The sequence below is a fragment of the Panthera onca genome, chromosome D1 (genome assembly GCF_046562875.1).
Source record: "Panthera onca isolate mPanOnc1 chromosome D1, mPanOnc1 haplotype 2, whole genome shotgun sequence".
NCBI lineage: Eukaryota > Metazoa > Chordata > Mammalia > Carnivora > Felidae > Panthera > Panthera onca.
In genome coordinates this window covers 4,033,063-4,046,715 of record NC_138348.1, presented here as the reverse complement: position 1 = coordinate 4,046,715, position 13,653 = coordinate 4,033,063, and the positions used below count along the sequence as shown (strand labels likewise).

The following is a 13,653-nucleotide window of genomic DNA, read 5'->3' as shown; positions in this document are numbered from 1 at the left end:
GCCTCGCATCACGTGGGTCTGCTCCGTGGGCAGCAAGGCTGCTGTCCCAGCGCAACCTTGACCTTCCCAGGGGTAGACCTGCTCAGATCTGGGGCCCGGGGTTCATCGGCCTGTGACCCTCCTGTCTATGACCTAGGCGATCTGAACCCAGCCTTTTCAGGGATGGAGGCCACACTTCAGTGTTTGCCTGCAGAGCTCGTCCACTTCCTAAAGGGTTCAGAACTCCAGCGGAGTGAATACTGGGCCCCTGTTGAATTGTGCCCCCAAAGATATGTCCGAGTCCCCACGGAAAAGGGTCATTACAGGTGTCACTGAGTGAAGGACCTTGAGATCATCCTCGATGCACTGGGGGGGCCCTCAATCGGGGGACAAGTGTGCTTGTCTGAAGAGGAGAGCACCCAGACAGAGGGGAGGGGCCACGTGGAGACGGAGGGAGAGGCTGGAGGGAGCCCGGCCCCAGTGCCATTTTGATTTCAGACTCTGGTCCCCAGTCCTGAGAGAGAGCACATGTCTGTTGTTTCAAGCCCCCAGCCTGTGGTCATTTGTCAAGGCCGCCCCCCTACGCCCCCTGAAGCCCCAGCTGAAAAAGCCTTGGACATGGCACACCCCGGGGGGAAAAGCCCCGGATGGAGACTGGGTCGGGGGTCACCAGCACGGAGAAGGAGGGAGACCGGGAGAGGAGGGGAGCCCGGAGCACGGTTTGCAGGTTGGGAGAGGAGGTGGGGACAGCAAGGGGGCTGGGAGATGCTTGGATCCCCGCTGCCCACTGTTGACAGGCAGCTCAGGGCCGTAGGAACCCCTGGGTTTGTTTGAGTCCTGGCCTGGGCGCCCGTTACTTGGGTAACCTTGGTTACTTAACTTCTCTGTGCCTCAGTGTACCCATCTGTAAACTGGAGGCCATAACACCTGGCGCTTTTTTTAAATGTTTGCTTTTGAGAGAGAGAGAGACGGGGAGACAGAGAGACGGAGCGCAAGCAGGGGAGGGGCAGAGAGAGAGGGAGACACAGAATCGGAAGCAGGCTCCAGGCTCTGAGTCGTCAGCCCGGAGCCCGACAGGGGGCTCAAACGCATGAACCGTGAGATCGTGACCTGAGCCGAAGTCGGACACTCAACCAGCTGAGCCACCCGGGTGCCCCAGCACCTGCCTTCTTGGGTTGAGAGTCGGTGCTTGGAGAGTATTTTGAACAGTGCCGGGTGGGTCACGAATCTCAGTGGCATTAGCCAGCGTCACTGCTCCGCGGCCCCGTTCTCGACGGTGCGTGTGGACCAGGTACGTGCGGGAATGAAAGCGAGCGCCCAAGCTTGGGTCTGGGACAGACAGACAGGGCTACATGGGCTCGGATTCCAGCAGGGACCTCGTTTCCCAGCCCCTAAGTCCCCGAGCCCCGGGTGGGTGGAAAGGAGGCGGGGGGCTGGGGATCGAGGCGGACGGTGGGCGGAGGCTGCCTGTCCGGTCTCATCTGAGGAGTCAGTGCCCGGCCGCTGTGGAGCCTGACGCCGGACGTCAGAGGCGTCTTGGGAGGTGACAGCACGGGCTGGGTACAGCGGGGCGGGAGGGGAGGGCACGGGGGAGGGCTGTCCCCGTCCTGCTCAGTGCCTGGCACGTAGGAGCTTGCCGAATGCTTGGATGGATGCGTGCGCGCCTGCGGGTGACCTGGGAGCCCCGCCTGGCCCTTCCCGGTCGAGCCGGCCCGCGGGCCCGTCTAGGAGCGCAGGCTGGGGCGCCGTGGCTGGAGCTGGGAAGGTGAGCGTCCCGGCCTTTGCAGGAGGCCCCCCCGCAGACCCCTCCGGGGAGAACTGTGAGCGTTCACCGCGGTTTGCAAATGTCAACAGAAATATCCTTTAAAATCGACGTATCGTAGAAACTTCTCACTGGAGCCTTTTACAGAAACTGATTTGAACCACGGACAACGGGCCCCGGCTTCTTCCCGGAGGCGAGAGCTGGGTTCTTGGCCGAGTTGCAGCCCTGACCAGCTGCATGATATTGAGGTGAGAACACCCTTCGTGGAGGTGGTCGGGGGTAGGGGTTTGTGGGAGCCCCGGAGGCCGGAGACCGGGCTGTCAGGGGGGCTGGTTCCTCCAGGGGACTTGGGTCCCCCTGTCTTGCATTTCCGTCCGGGACTCCCGTGCTGGCCCTGCAGCTCGGAACCTCGTCTGCGACGTCTGGGGCCGCAGAGGACGATTCCCCGCGGCCGCCTGTGCTCGGCCGCTGACGCAGAGCCCCGTCCGTCCTGCTGTGAGAGGGTCTCACGGCCGCATCTCTGTCTCCTGTCTCTGTCTCTCCCACACCCTCTCGTAAAGACTCACAGGGCTCTGCCTGCAGAGCAGAACCTGCCTTTGGTTGTCGGCACCACCAGCTTTCTCACTGCACGACTCCGAGCCTCAGTCTCCCCACCTGTAAAACGGGAATGCACGGTGAGGGCCTGGCCGGCGCTCATCCCTCCACAGACGGGGTCAGGGTTTATTGTCGTACCACGAGAGGCCGGGCGGTGGTGCTGTGTGGGCCCGGCTCTGAGACCAGCGAGGCGTTCCGGGCAGCTGGGGTGCGGGGCGCGTGGGAAGGGGCCGGGGTGCTGTTGGGGCTTTGGAAGTCCGGGCCGAGGAGGGTCACCTTTAAATCACAGCACGGAAGAGCTTGTTGTACGGCCAAAGGAAACAAGAAACAGAGAGGGCGAGCTGCTTTGCCCGCGTCACACAGCACTCCGGACGCAAATTGGGAGAACGGAAGCCTGCTTGTCCACTCGGTGTCTCCCCGCCCCGGCACGGGCGGCGGGGGGTGGGGTGGGGGTGGGGTTGGGGGGAGGCGGCCTTCCCAACGGCTTCCGATCTGAGCTGCGGCCTAGGAGGTGAAACCCCAGGCCGCGAGCCGGGCCTGGCGGGCCCTCGGCCTGCGAGCGGGAGGGGGAGCAGGGGGGGGGGGGGCGACGTTTCCGAGTTATCTCGAATTTGCCTTGAAATCAGGCGCAAGTCGTTGGCAAAACAGGAAGCCGTCTCTCTGGGCCTGACACGAAATCGTATCGCTGTCACCTTGAATTAGAGAGCTTGACATGTCTCGGAGGCGCGGCATATTGGAATGTCTGCTGGGGTCAAGCCGGTCCCAAGCCTTTGATAGCACGGCTGATAACGGGCCCTCGGCCATAAATGCCCAGAATCAATCAGCGCGCGCTGGTGACAGCCCAGGTGCTCGCACACGGCGGCAGATGGGAAGGAGGCAGGCACGGCCACTCGTCTTGCCTTTTAGACGGATTTCCTGTTTTGTAGGGAGTGGGACAGGGCCCATCTGGTACTCAGATCGTGGGCCCAGATAGCCACGTCCGGGTCACGGGCCCCCCGCTCGACGTGTCCCCTCTGCCGCGGCGGCTCCAGCGGGCCGGCTTCCACAAATGGGAGCCATCGGCAGGCCCTGGCCCCACGGAAGCTTCCGGAAGGGGGCGTGGAGGGGGGGGTGGGGGGGGGCAGGGGAGGGCCTCCTGCCTTTCATCTTCCCTCTGTTTCCTTTCCAGGCACCTGGCTTATGCTCATAGTCATTTCATTCCTTTTTTTTCTTCAAAGGCGCGTCCCGACTAGTACACGGATGTGCAGATGTGCTCAGACATTGGCACACGCGTGTGCGCACACGCGCGCTTCGCTGCCTTCTTCGAGCGGCCTGCCTGGGACGCTTCTCTGCCCGCTCGCCGCTTCTAGACTCCTCTGGACTCCCCGGCCAGGTGGAGGCCGGAGGGTCCTGCCAGGCTGTGGCCTCCCTTGGCGGATGCGGTCGCCCCGAACCTCGGTTTCCCCATCCGCAGACGGCGTCCCCTCCAGGGGTTTCTCGCGGCCACGGGAAGCATCTGGAGTTCTGGGTCGGTGAGCTCGGGACAGGGTTAGCCGTTCCGATGGGTGGCCCATCGCTCCCCTCCTCAGCTGTGGCTCCCAACGTCCCCCAAGGCGGGCGTTGGGAGAGGGGCCTCGGGACGGCAGGACCTATGCTCTCACTGACCCCTCGGCCGGGATGCTGTCTGTCGGTGACCCTCCTCACGCCTTCCCTCCCCCAGCCCCCAGCCCCCCGCTGCTCCAGGACCGTGTCCTTCCATAGACCCTGCGCGGGTCCTTTTCCTCTCCGGGGACCTCGCGGGGAACGCATCTCACGTGCACCCCCGCCCCGGGCTTGTGAGATCTCCTGTCCCCCAAATTGTATCCAGACAGCCCCGGTAGCAGGCATCTCGTTTCCTCCCAGGGCCCCCCGGCCGGCCAAATGGGGCGTTTAATTGGAAAGAGAAGCTGGCGGTCTGCCCGGAAATCCCGAAGAAAGGCCCCAGAATAGACCTGTTTTTAAAACCGCTCCACACACCTTCCCCGTACATTTCTGTTTCAAACACCTGAAGGGGTTCTTGAGGCCGTTTGACAGTTAAAACCCCGACCCGAAGCCATGCAGCGCACGGTCCAGACCCTGGGGCGGGTGTGAGCTGTGTGGTGGTGGGGTCCGACCACTTTGCTCAGATGTGGAAACTGAGGCAGCTCAGAGCTGGAGACGGACCCCGGCTCAGTTCAGGTCAGGTCTCCAGACGCTGGCTGAGGTCTTCTCTGAGGACCGCCCTGAATGCTTTGCTTTGCATCCTCTTCCCCAGATTCTGAAGCCACAGCCTCCGTCGGGACGTCATCCGGAACTCCGGCTGGGTGGTTCCTGGGTCTACACAGCGTGGGCGTCGGCCGGTGCGCAGCGGGTGGAAGCGAAGGGGGGAATGATGGCTCACGGGGAGACTCACCCTCAGAGGCCCCACGGTAGGTGGGGCCTGTCCCCGCAGTGAGAGATCGGGGTCCCTCAGAGCTGGCGATGGACCACGGAATGCAGAGTCACGGCCGTGCGTGTGCAAGACAGGCTGAGGACAGGGGAAGGGCTGGGGTGCAGAGGGGCGGCCTGGGGCAGCCGGGCAGCCGGTGCAGCTGAGCCCCAGGTGGGCAGCTGACTCTGCCGTCTGCTGAAACCCTAGCGGCCGGGATCTCATCGCCGGGGGTTGTGGGGCCAGTGGAAGTCATAGAACTTGGTGACGGTGGGGAAGTGGCCAGACCTCCACCTGCCCTGGTTTCTTTCTCTGTAGAATGGGCACAACTGTAGTTACTTTGTCATTTGCTGCGAGATGAAATGAAGCGTCAGGGCAGAGGGCTGCCCTCACGCCATTCACAGAGGCTGGGCCATCAACCTTGGGGCCATTTCTGTCAATTCAAGGATATCCCAGCACTGCCCTTTGGGAGTAGTCTGACTCTGGGCAAGCTTCTGAAGCCCTGTCCCTCAGAATCCTCGCCTGTGAGGGTAAATATACAGTTCTATTTCACAGGACTGGGGGTACCATGGTCAACCTATGGAGAGCCCATGGAACAATGTCTGGCGGGCACTCAGTGTAGGTTAACTCTTACTGGTATTCGGATGGTGATGGTGATGATGGTTTATGGTGGTGATGATGGGAGTGATGATGATGTTGGTGATGGTGGAGGCTGTGGTGATGATGATGGTGGTGATGATGGTGGTGATGATGATTGATGGTGATGGTGGTGATGATGGTGATGATGATGGAGGTGATGATGATGATGATGATGGTGATGATGATGATGGTGATGATGATGATGATGATGGTGGTGATGATGATGGAGGTGATGATGGAGGTGATGATGGTGGTGATGATGATGGTGATGGTGGTGATGATGGTGATGATGGTGATGGTGATGGTGGTGATGATGATGGAGGTGATGATGGAGGTGATGATGCTGGTGATGATGATGGTGATGGTGGTGATGATGGTGATGATGATGGAGGTGATGATGATGATGATGATGGTGATGATGATGATGGTGATGGTGGTGATGATGATGGAGGTGATGATGGAGGTGATAATGGAGGTGATGATGATGATGGTGATGGTGGTGATGATGGTGATGATGATGGAGGTGATGATGGAGGTGATAATGGTGGTGATGATGATGATGCTGATGGTGGTGATGGTGGTGATGATGGAGGTGATGATGGAGGTGATGATGATGGTGATGGTGATGGTGGTGATGAGGATGGAGGTGATGATGGAGGTGATGATGCTGGTGATGATGATTGATGGTGATGGTGGTGATGGTGGTGATGATGGAGGTGATGATGATGATGGTGATGATGGAGGTGATGGTGGTGGTGATGATGATTGATGGTGGTGATGGTGGTGATGATGGAGGTAATGATGGAGGTGGTGATGATGGTGATGATGATGGAGGTGATGATGGTGATGGTGGTGATGATGATGGAGGTGATGATGGAGGTGATGATGCTGGTGATGGTGATGGTGATGGTGGTGATGGTGATGATGATGGAGGTGATGATGCTGGTGATAATGATGATGGTGATGGTGGTGATGATGGTGATGGTGATGGAGGTGATGATGCTGATGCTGATGGTGGTGATGGTGGTGATGATGGTGATGGTGATGGTGGTGGTGATGATGTGATGATGAACCGAGCACTTGTTACCTGCTAAGGTCTGTCCTAGGCACAGGCATACCACAGTGAGCAAGATAAACGTGATCCCTGCTCTCCTGGGAATCAGTCCTAGTGAGGATGAAGCCAGTGAATAAGTAAACTGATAAATCCATAATATCATGTCACAGAGGGAAGAGCCAGAGAGCCATGTGATGGGAGGGGCACCCCAGCAGGCCCCTTGGAGGAGGTGACATTTGAGTAGTGGGAGGGGTGAGTGTTTAGGACAGCCCCCTCGCCCTCTTTCCCCTCTATGCCCCTCGGACTGAGTTTTAGCCTTCAGTTGGGAACCTGAAGGCACAACACCCTCTGTGGCTTCCTAGATTTGTGGCCTTGCGTTCGTCGCGTCCCGTCTCTGGGACCTGGCGGGGTCCCGTGTGTGGGATGCAGCCAGACATTCCTTTGCCCCTTCTATCGCTGGGGTCCCAAGTGTCTTGGGCCCGTGCTCACGGCCTTGATCTGCCACGGAGTAATTGGCAATAAACGGTCTGTGCGAGGGGCCCTCTCTGGGTCAGGGCCCTCGGAGGGTTGAACAGTTCACTCCCAGCGGTTCCCCGTGGCTCACCTGAGACGGAGCTGGCTCCAGGAGCAATTTCCCCTGGACGAGACAGTCTGCGGAATCTGTATATCATTCCCCATGACGTCTTCTGTTTAAACAGCGGCAGCTGCCGGAGGGTGTGCTCTGAGGCCGAGCGTCTAGGGGGGCTCGCGTCCCAGCCCCCCCTCCCCAACCCCCGTGGAAGGCCCCGCTTGGGGGAAAGCAGGCATATGGAACCCATTTGGGAAATTCTTTCTGCATAAACCACTTTTTCCAGGTAAGACGCACACCCGTATTGACCGTGAAAGATGAAATGGCTCTCTCGCTCGGCCGGTTGCGTTTTTATGGATCTTAATTAAACACATGCCCTCCCCGGGTTGGGAAATTGTACCCTCTTTGAGCGGCTCCTTCTCAAGAGGTGGTGTTGGCCCAGGGGAGGGCCGATTAAAACCTCCCGTCCTCACCACCTCCCAGGACCTCCCAGACCCTCCAAGCGCTTGGAAAATGTGTGCTCGACAGAGGGGCTTTGATTCCGTGCGCCTGGAGAGCGTTAGGCCTGTTTCCAGGCCCAAGGCAAGTGGCGGTCAGAGTCCCAGGCCGTTGGCGGGAAGGCCTTGGGGACCTGGGCTTTCAAACTTCATTGAGCATCAGAGCTCTCGTTCACACCCAAGCGCACGCAGACCCCCGACATAAACCAGATGCAGCTGCTCGGGCAGAAGGGGGAGAGGGTACCCGCACCGCCCCCTGCTCACCCCACGGGCAGCCTTGCGGCTAGCCGCGGGGTGACGGGACTTCTGCAGCCGCGGCCTGTGTGTTCAGGGAGCTTTAAGTGTGTGCCGGTTTTGTGACGTTTCTTGTCTCATTTACACTCACAAAAGCCACATGAAGCAGACGCCACTGATCTTGCACACTCAGGGGACGTAGGCACAGAGCGGCGGAGTGACCTCTCTGGGGACGCCCAGCTGGGGCGGGAGTGACGTCCGAGTCCTGGGAAGCGGCCGATGCGCCCGAGGCTCTCTTGTGGCCGTGCTCTTGGCCCAGTGGTGCACTGCCTTCTCGAGTCGTGGTCCCTATCTTTTAGGGGCCCCCCTCCGTGTTAAGCTGAGCGGCCCCCATGCGGACACCGGACCCGTCTGCAGGAAGGGGGACGGCGGCAGGGTCGGCTGATCCAGAAGCCCCTTGATGTCGGGGATCTGGGTGCAGGGGGGTGGTGGCCTCGTCTGGCACCACGTCCCTACGTGGCGGTGTCTGCAGTGGGGAAGGGACACCTCCGCGTGACGTTTTCTTTCACCGGCAAGATTCATGAGCCTTCCCGGCGTCACGCTGGTCAGGGCCGTGTCTCACGCCGGGCCCGATGCCGGGCGGGTGAGACTGACGGGCTCTTCGGCCCGTGAGGCGCAGCACAGCCGACAGCTGGGCGAAACTGGGGCTCTTTTGGCCAGGAGGAGAGGGGACACCTGGGAGGCAGGCAGCAGCCGAGTCGGCCGGACGATGTGGGCGAGGGCACCAACGGCAGGGTGATTGCCGGAGGGTCCTCCAGGCTAAGGGACCAGGGGAGGGGGCGGCCGGCAGGGTGAGCGGTCGCTACCGTGGCCAGCGGGCTGCAGTGGGCCCTTCCCAGAGCTTCAGAGGAGTCACCCTTCGCTTCGGGGGTCCCTCAAAGAAGGGGGTGCAGTTGCACATTGTGTAAACTTTGCATGCGTGCTGTCCGACCTTCTGGCCTTCCTCCCCTTCCTCCCACTGACCCCCATCCCTTCATCCCTGCATCCCTCCAACCCCCATCTCCTCATCCCTGCATGCCTCCAACCCCGATCCCTGTATCACTGCATCCCTCCAACCCCCATCCCTGCATCCCTCCAACCCCCATCCCTTCATCCCTGCATCCCTCCAATCCCCATCCCTGCATCCCTCTAACTCCCATCCCTTCATCCCTGCATCCCTCCAACCCCAATCCCTGTATCACTGCATCCCTCCAACCCCCATCCCTGCATCCCTCCAACCCCCATCCCTTCATCCCTGCATCCCTCCAACCCCCATCCCTGCATCCCTGCATCCCTCCACCCTCTGACGTTCCATCCCTCTATTCCTGCATTTCTCCTTTCCTCCGCTTCTCCATCCTTTCTTGCAAGTAACAATCGAGCACTCGGAAAGGGGGAGCCTACGCTGGATCCCGGGGAGAAGGAGAGGCGCCGGGCCCTGTCCCCAGGACCCCGCCGAGGGGTCCTCGTGGCTCATGGTTAAGGTGTGGAGGTGTGGTCCCTCTTAGAGCCCGACCCTGCAACCCCTATGCGCACATGCAGATGACGACTTGCCTTTTAGCTCTTAAGGCTCACAGTGCACAGATTTCCCCTTGCCACGCACCCCCTGGCACAATCCTGCAATCTCCGCTTTCGTATCTCCGCTTGCTGTGTTGAATCAAGATCCACACAGCTCGGGCTGGGAGGAATAAAGGCATTCGCTCCAGCTGGCCTCTGCCTCAGGGCTTTGTTCCTCTCGCCTGGGGCGATGCAGGCCACGGAGGCTCACCTGAGACGCGGGGAGAGAGACCCCACGTTGGCTTTTCTTGCCGGCAGACTTTTTGGACGGTGCTGAAACACCAGCCTGGGTCTGCGGCCAAAAGCCTCAAGCTTTGGCCCAGGACTGTCTGGGCTGATACCAGTCGAGGATTATGGGGGCTCCATTGTATGCTCGATTGGCTCATCTCCTTGGTAGCGGCGTTTGTGAAAAATGAGGTGTCTTTTCTTTCTTTTTTTGGCCGCAGAGAGCATTGTCAAGACTTATTAGGGGAGGAACCTTGGCCGTTCCATCACGGGACCTTCCGGCCTCACGCGAGAAATGGTCAGCAGCCGCGTCCCCGTGGATGGTTCGGAGAGCCGGGAAGACAGGCGTGCGAGACACCACGTCAGGTCAGGCGCGGACACGCGGGTGGGCCTTCACAGTGTCTCCGTTCAAGCAAATTTAGGTTAACAGGGTCCCGCTCGGAAGCTGCAACATGGTCAGCAGGGACTTAGGATTCATGGGGTTTTGTTTCTGAATTTCAAAAAGGGACACAGCGCGGGGGTACCGAGAAAGGCCGTGCACCGGGAAACAGGGTTGCTGGTCTGTGCGTGTCACTGAGGCTTCCCGGCCGTGTCCGGGGCGGTCTCCCCTTTTCTTGGACGATGTGGGGAGGCAGGAGTGTGGCAGATTGCCTCGGGACAATGGGCCCCTCTCCCGTCGGGTGACGCCCCAAACAATAGGCCTGGGCCGGCCCCTCTCCTGCTGCCCACGGCCTGAGACAGATGCCCGGGAACCCCCTGTGAGCGCCCTGGAGGTGACCTTTGGGGCTGCCCTGTCACTCCGTGGAGAAGCCCCGGAGAGCGAGGGAGGCAAACAATGAAGGCCTCATGCCAGGCGCCCGGCCTCCGGCACGGGCCGGGGGCTCCCCGGGGAGAGCAGGGCCCGGCAGGTGCTGTTATTGTCTCAGGGCACGGGGGTCTCCCGGCCCAGCGGCAGGACAGGCTTGGGGCTGGAGGCCCCCTTGTTGTTCTCCGGGGAGGACCCACGGGGTTGATTTTGCTGGCCCCGTTCGGTTCTGACAGCCCCCAGCCCTGCACTTGGCCTCTAAAAGTGTCATTCAGAAAAGCAATTATCGTCAGCTGGCCTCAAACAGCACCAGGACTTTGAACGGTCAGACTTTATGACCAGACCTGCTCTAGAACATTCTCAACTCCAGCGTGACATTCCTTCTTGGGTGGGGGCGCAGGAAGAGATTTCTGGAGGAATGCCAGCTTAGGGGGAGGAGGGCAGGCCCGGGGGTTCTTTTTTGCTAAAAGACTTGCCTTCGGAGACAAACCTCAGCATAGACTTCAAGCAACCCGCGAATACAGCAACGGGTCCTTCATCCAAGGGAGGAGCGGTGACGAGAGTGTGCACGCGTGTGTGTGTGTGTGTATTTGCGTGTGCGTGAGGTGCAAGCACGTGTGGGCGCACAGACTCTGCACCAGGCACTGCATGGGGATTCCCGCCTCCCCCCACCCCCCCCCGCCAGTATTCACCGAGGACTTATTTGTAATGGCCCCAAACTGGAAACATCCGGAATGTTCCACAGTAGGCGAACGGGCGCATGAAACGTGACGCCGGCCCGCCCCGAGACCCTGCTCAGCGACATGAAGGAACGAACAGGCTTTTCACACCACTTGGGTGGATCTTGTCTTCACCCGCTCCAGCTGCTGTAACAAAATACCACAGAGAGGGCGGCTCGAACGGCGGGAGTTCGTCCTCTCCCAGTTCTGGAAGCCGGAAGTCCAAGAGCAAAGTGTCCGCAGGGCCTCCCTTTAGCCTGCAGACGGCCGGCCCGCACCTCGTCCCGCACGGTCCCTGCGCGTGCGTTCTGGGGGGCCTCCGCGTGTGTCCAACTCTCCCCTTCTTACAAGGATACAAGTCCCACTGGACGAGGGCCCACCCGACGGCCTGGTTGTAGCCCAGTCGCCTCCTGAAAGACCCTCTCTCCGAACACACATTCTGGGAGTTAGGGCTCCATCATGCGGACCTTGGTGGGGACCCAGATGGGCCCAGGACAGATCTCAGAGGTGTCAGGTTGAGTGAACGCAACCCATCTCGAAAGCTCCCACACCGAAGGATTCCACTTACATAACATTCTGGAAAACAGGACTACCGAGATGGAAAGCAGGCCGGTGTCCCAGGGATGGGGACGGCGGGTGTGGCTGGAAAGAGGAAGAGTCTCACAGATCCTTTGTGGCGATGATCCCGCGTCTTGCTTTGGACGGACCCAGTGATCAGGCGAATTCCAAGAGCCCTCTGGAAAAGGGGCACCATCGAGTGACTTTACGGAAGAGACAGAGCCTCTGAAAGGCACGTCACTGGAGCCGAATCCTCAAACCCCACCCCCGTCAGGCCCGCGGGACCTCACGGCTCGGTCTTCTCCCACCGGCTACCCAAAGACCACCCTTCCTCATCCTGGCCGCAGCTCCGTGACCCCAGAATGGGACTCGGCTGTGCAGCTCTATGCCACCGGGGTCCCCTAATGGCTGGGGTGGGCTGCATGGGGGAGGCCCCGGGGTCAGCACCTGTGACCAGGAATTGTGGACGTGGCCTGAGCCATGTGGCCGCCGCCTCGGAGGGCGCTGAGCGCGGCTCTCCCTCACGCGCCTCTGACGTTTGGCTTCGAGATGCCCTGGCCTGTGTGGGGGGCCGTTCGTCCCAGCCTCTGGCTGAGACCCCCAGGCGTTCTGAGGGAGGCCGGCGCCAGGACCCGAGCCACGACGGGGCTCGCTCACAGAATACGTTCAAGTGGAACCGAGCGGACCCCTTAATCCCATGGGAATGACCCGGCAACAAGTGGCCCCTTTGGGGTCCCGTTAAGTGTGGACACAGGAGAATAGAATTTTAGAGCCGGAAGTTCTGTTAGAAAGGACCCTTCTGCCCAGACCCGGAGGCCCTGCTGGGCGGTCTGGGAGTAGGGCAGAGCCTGGGGGCGTGCAGGCCTTTGCTTTTCGGTGCTCTGGGGTCAGCCTCGGGGAGCACTTGGCGATTTTCTAGAGATTTCTACTTTGCTCATCGGAACCACAGTGACCCTGGGGAGCGGGCGGCCCGAGGGGCCTTCAGCCACTTTACAGGTGGCGACACGGGATCAGAAGACAGCAGAAGCCCGGGGCCTTCTAGGACCGCTGCCCTTGGCCTGGGCCGGCTGGGCTGCACGTGGCCCCGGAAAAATTTCGGCTGGAAGTGTGGTGCTGGGCAGGGGGCACCCCACGAGTCCGGACAGGCGGACTGCCGGTGGCACAGACGTCTGGGGCACGCTGTGTCGCCTAATTTCCGGGGGGGGGGGGGAACGTGCCGAAGGGAGCCAGTCAGGGATGCGGGTGAGTCCAATCCCGGCTCTAGGTGGCCCCTTAGCCTCCCCAAACCTGTTTCCAGAAGGTGGGTTCATGCCGGAAGAGCTCCTCTCTGTGGAATCGTTTGACCGTGCTGCTGGGGACACCGGGCTGGTCTGTGCCGGGAAATCGCCTCGAAAGTGGCAGGAGGGAGCCACTCTTCTGCACGGTGGCGGCGTGGGGGGGGGGTACCCTGATGCGTAGTGATGTCCCTGAGGAGGCGGTGACCCCAGGGGTGTCCCCATGGGTCTCTCTCTCTCCCCTGGGGGATGAGACTGAGCTTGGGCTCAGAGGGCCGAGTGCTTGGCGAGGACCGGCTGGCTGGGGTGTCCCCACCGCCACGAAGGGCGCCGTGTGGCACCGTGACCAGGATCCTTGCCGGCTGGCGGCCCCTGGTGCCCCTGGTTCCTCTTCCTCCTCCTGCTCCTCTTGGGTGGCCGGGAGCCCCAATGTGGCCTTCCCCCGGGCCACCTACAGCTCCCAACAGGCCTACCTCCCCGCGGGGTGGCCTCCCCACGGGCCAAGGGAGCGCATGGAAAGGGATAGGCAGAGCCCAGCGTGGCGGGGGCCTGGTGGCGGGTCCACGCGCCTTGCGGTCCGGCTGACCTGGCCAGCGCGCCCACCAGCAGGCCTCGGAGAAGCGGGCGGCCGCGGTGGCCCTCCTCTTGCTCTGAGAGATGTCTGTCCCCCTCCCGCCCCTGGCTGCCTATGACAAGTGGCTTTCAGCAGATATGACAGCCACCGGTG

At 61.1% G+C, this 13,653-nt stretch overlaps 1 long non-coding RNA gene across 1 annotated transcript; it reads left to right on the top strand.

The window, feature by feature from the left end:
- The first annotated feature begins 2,921 nt into the window (after window positions 1-2,921).
- On the top strand, window positions 2,922-12,836 carry LOC132662125 (uncharacterized). The gene is made up of 4 exons (XR_013550296.2): window positions 2,922-3,846; window positions 4,608-4,692; window positions 7,152-7,307; window positions 9,792-12,836. It is a non-coding gene; the product is annotated as an uncharacterized LOC132662125 (long non-coding RNA).
- The last annotated feature ends 817 nt before the right edge of the window (window positions 12,837-13,653 follow it).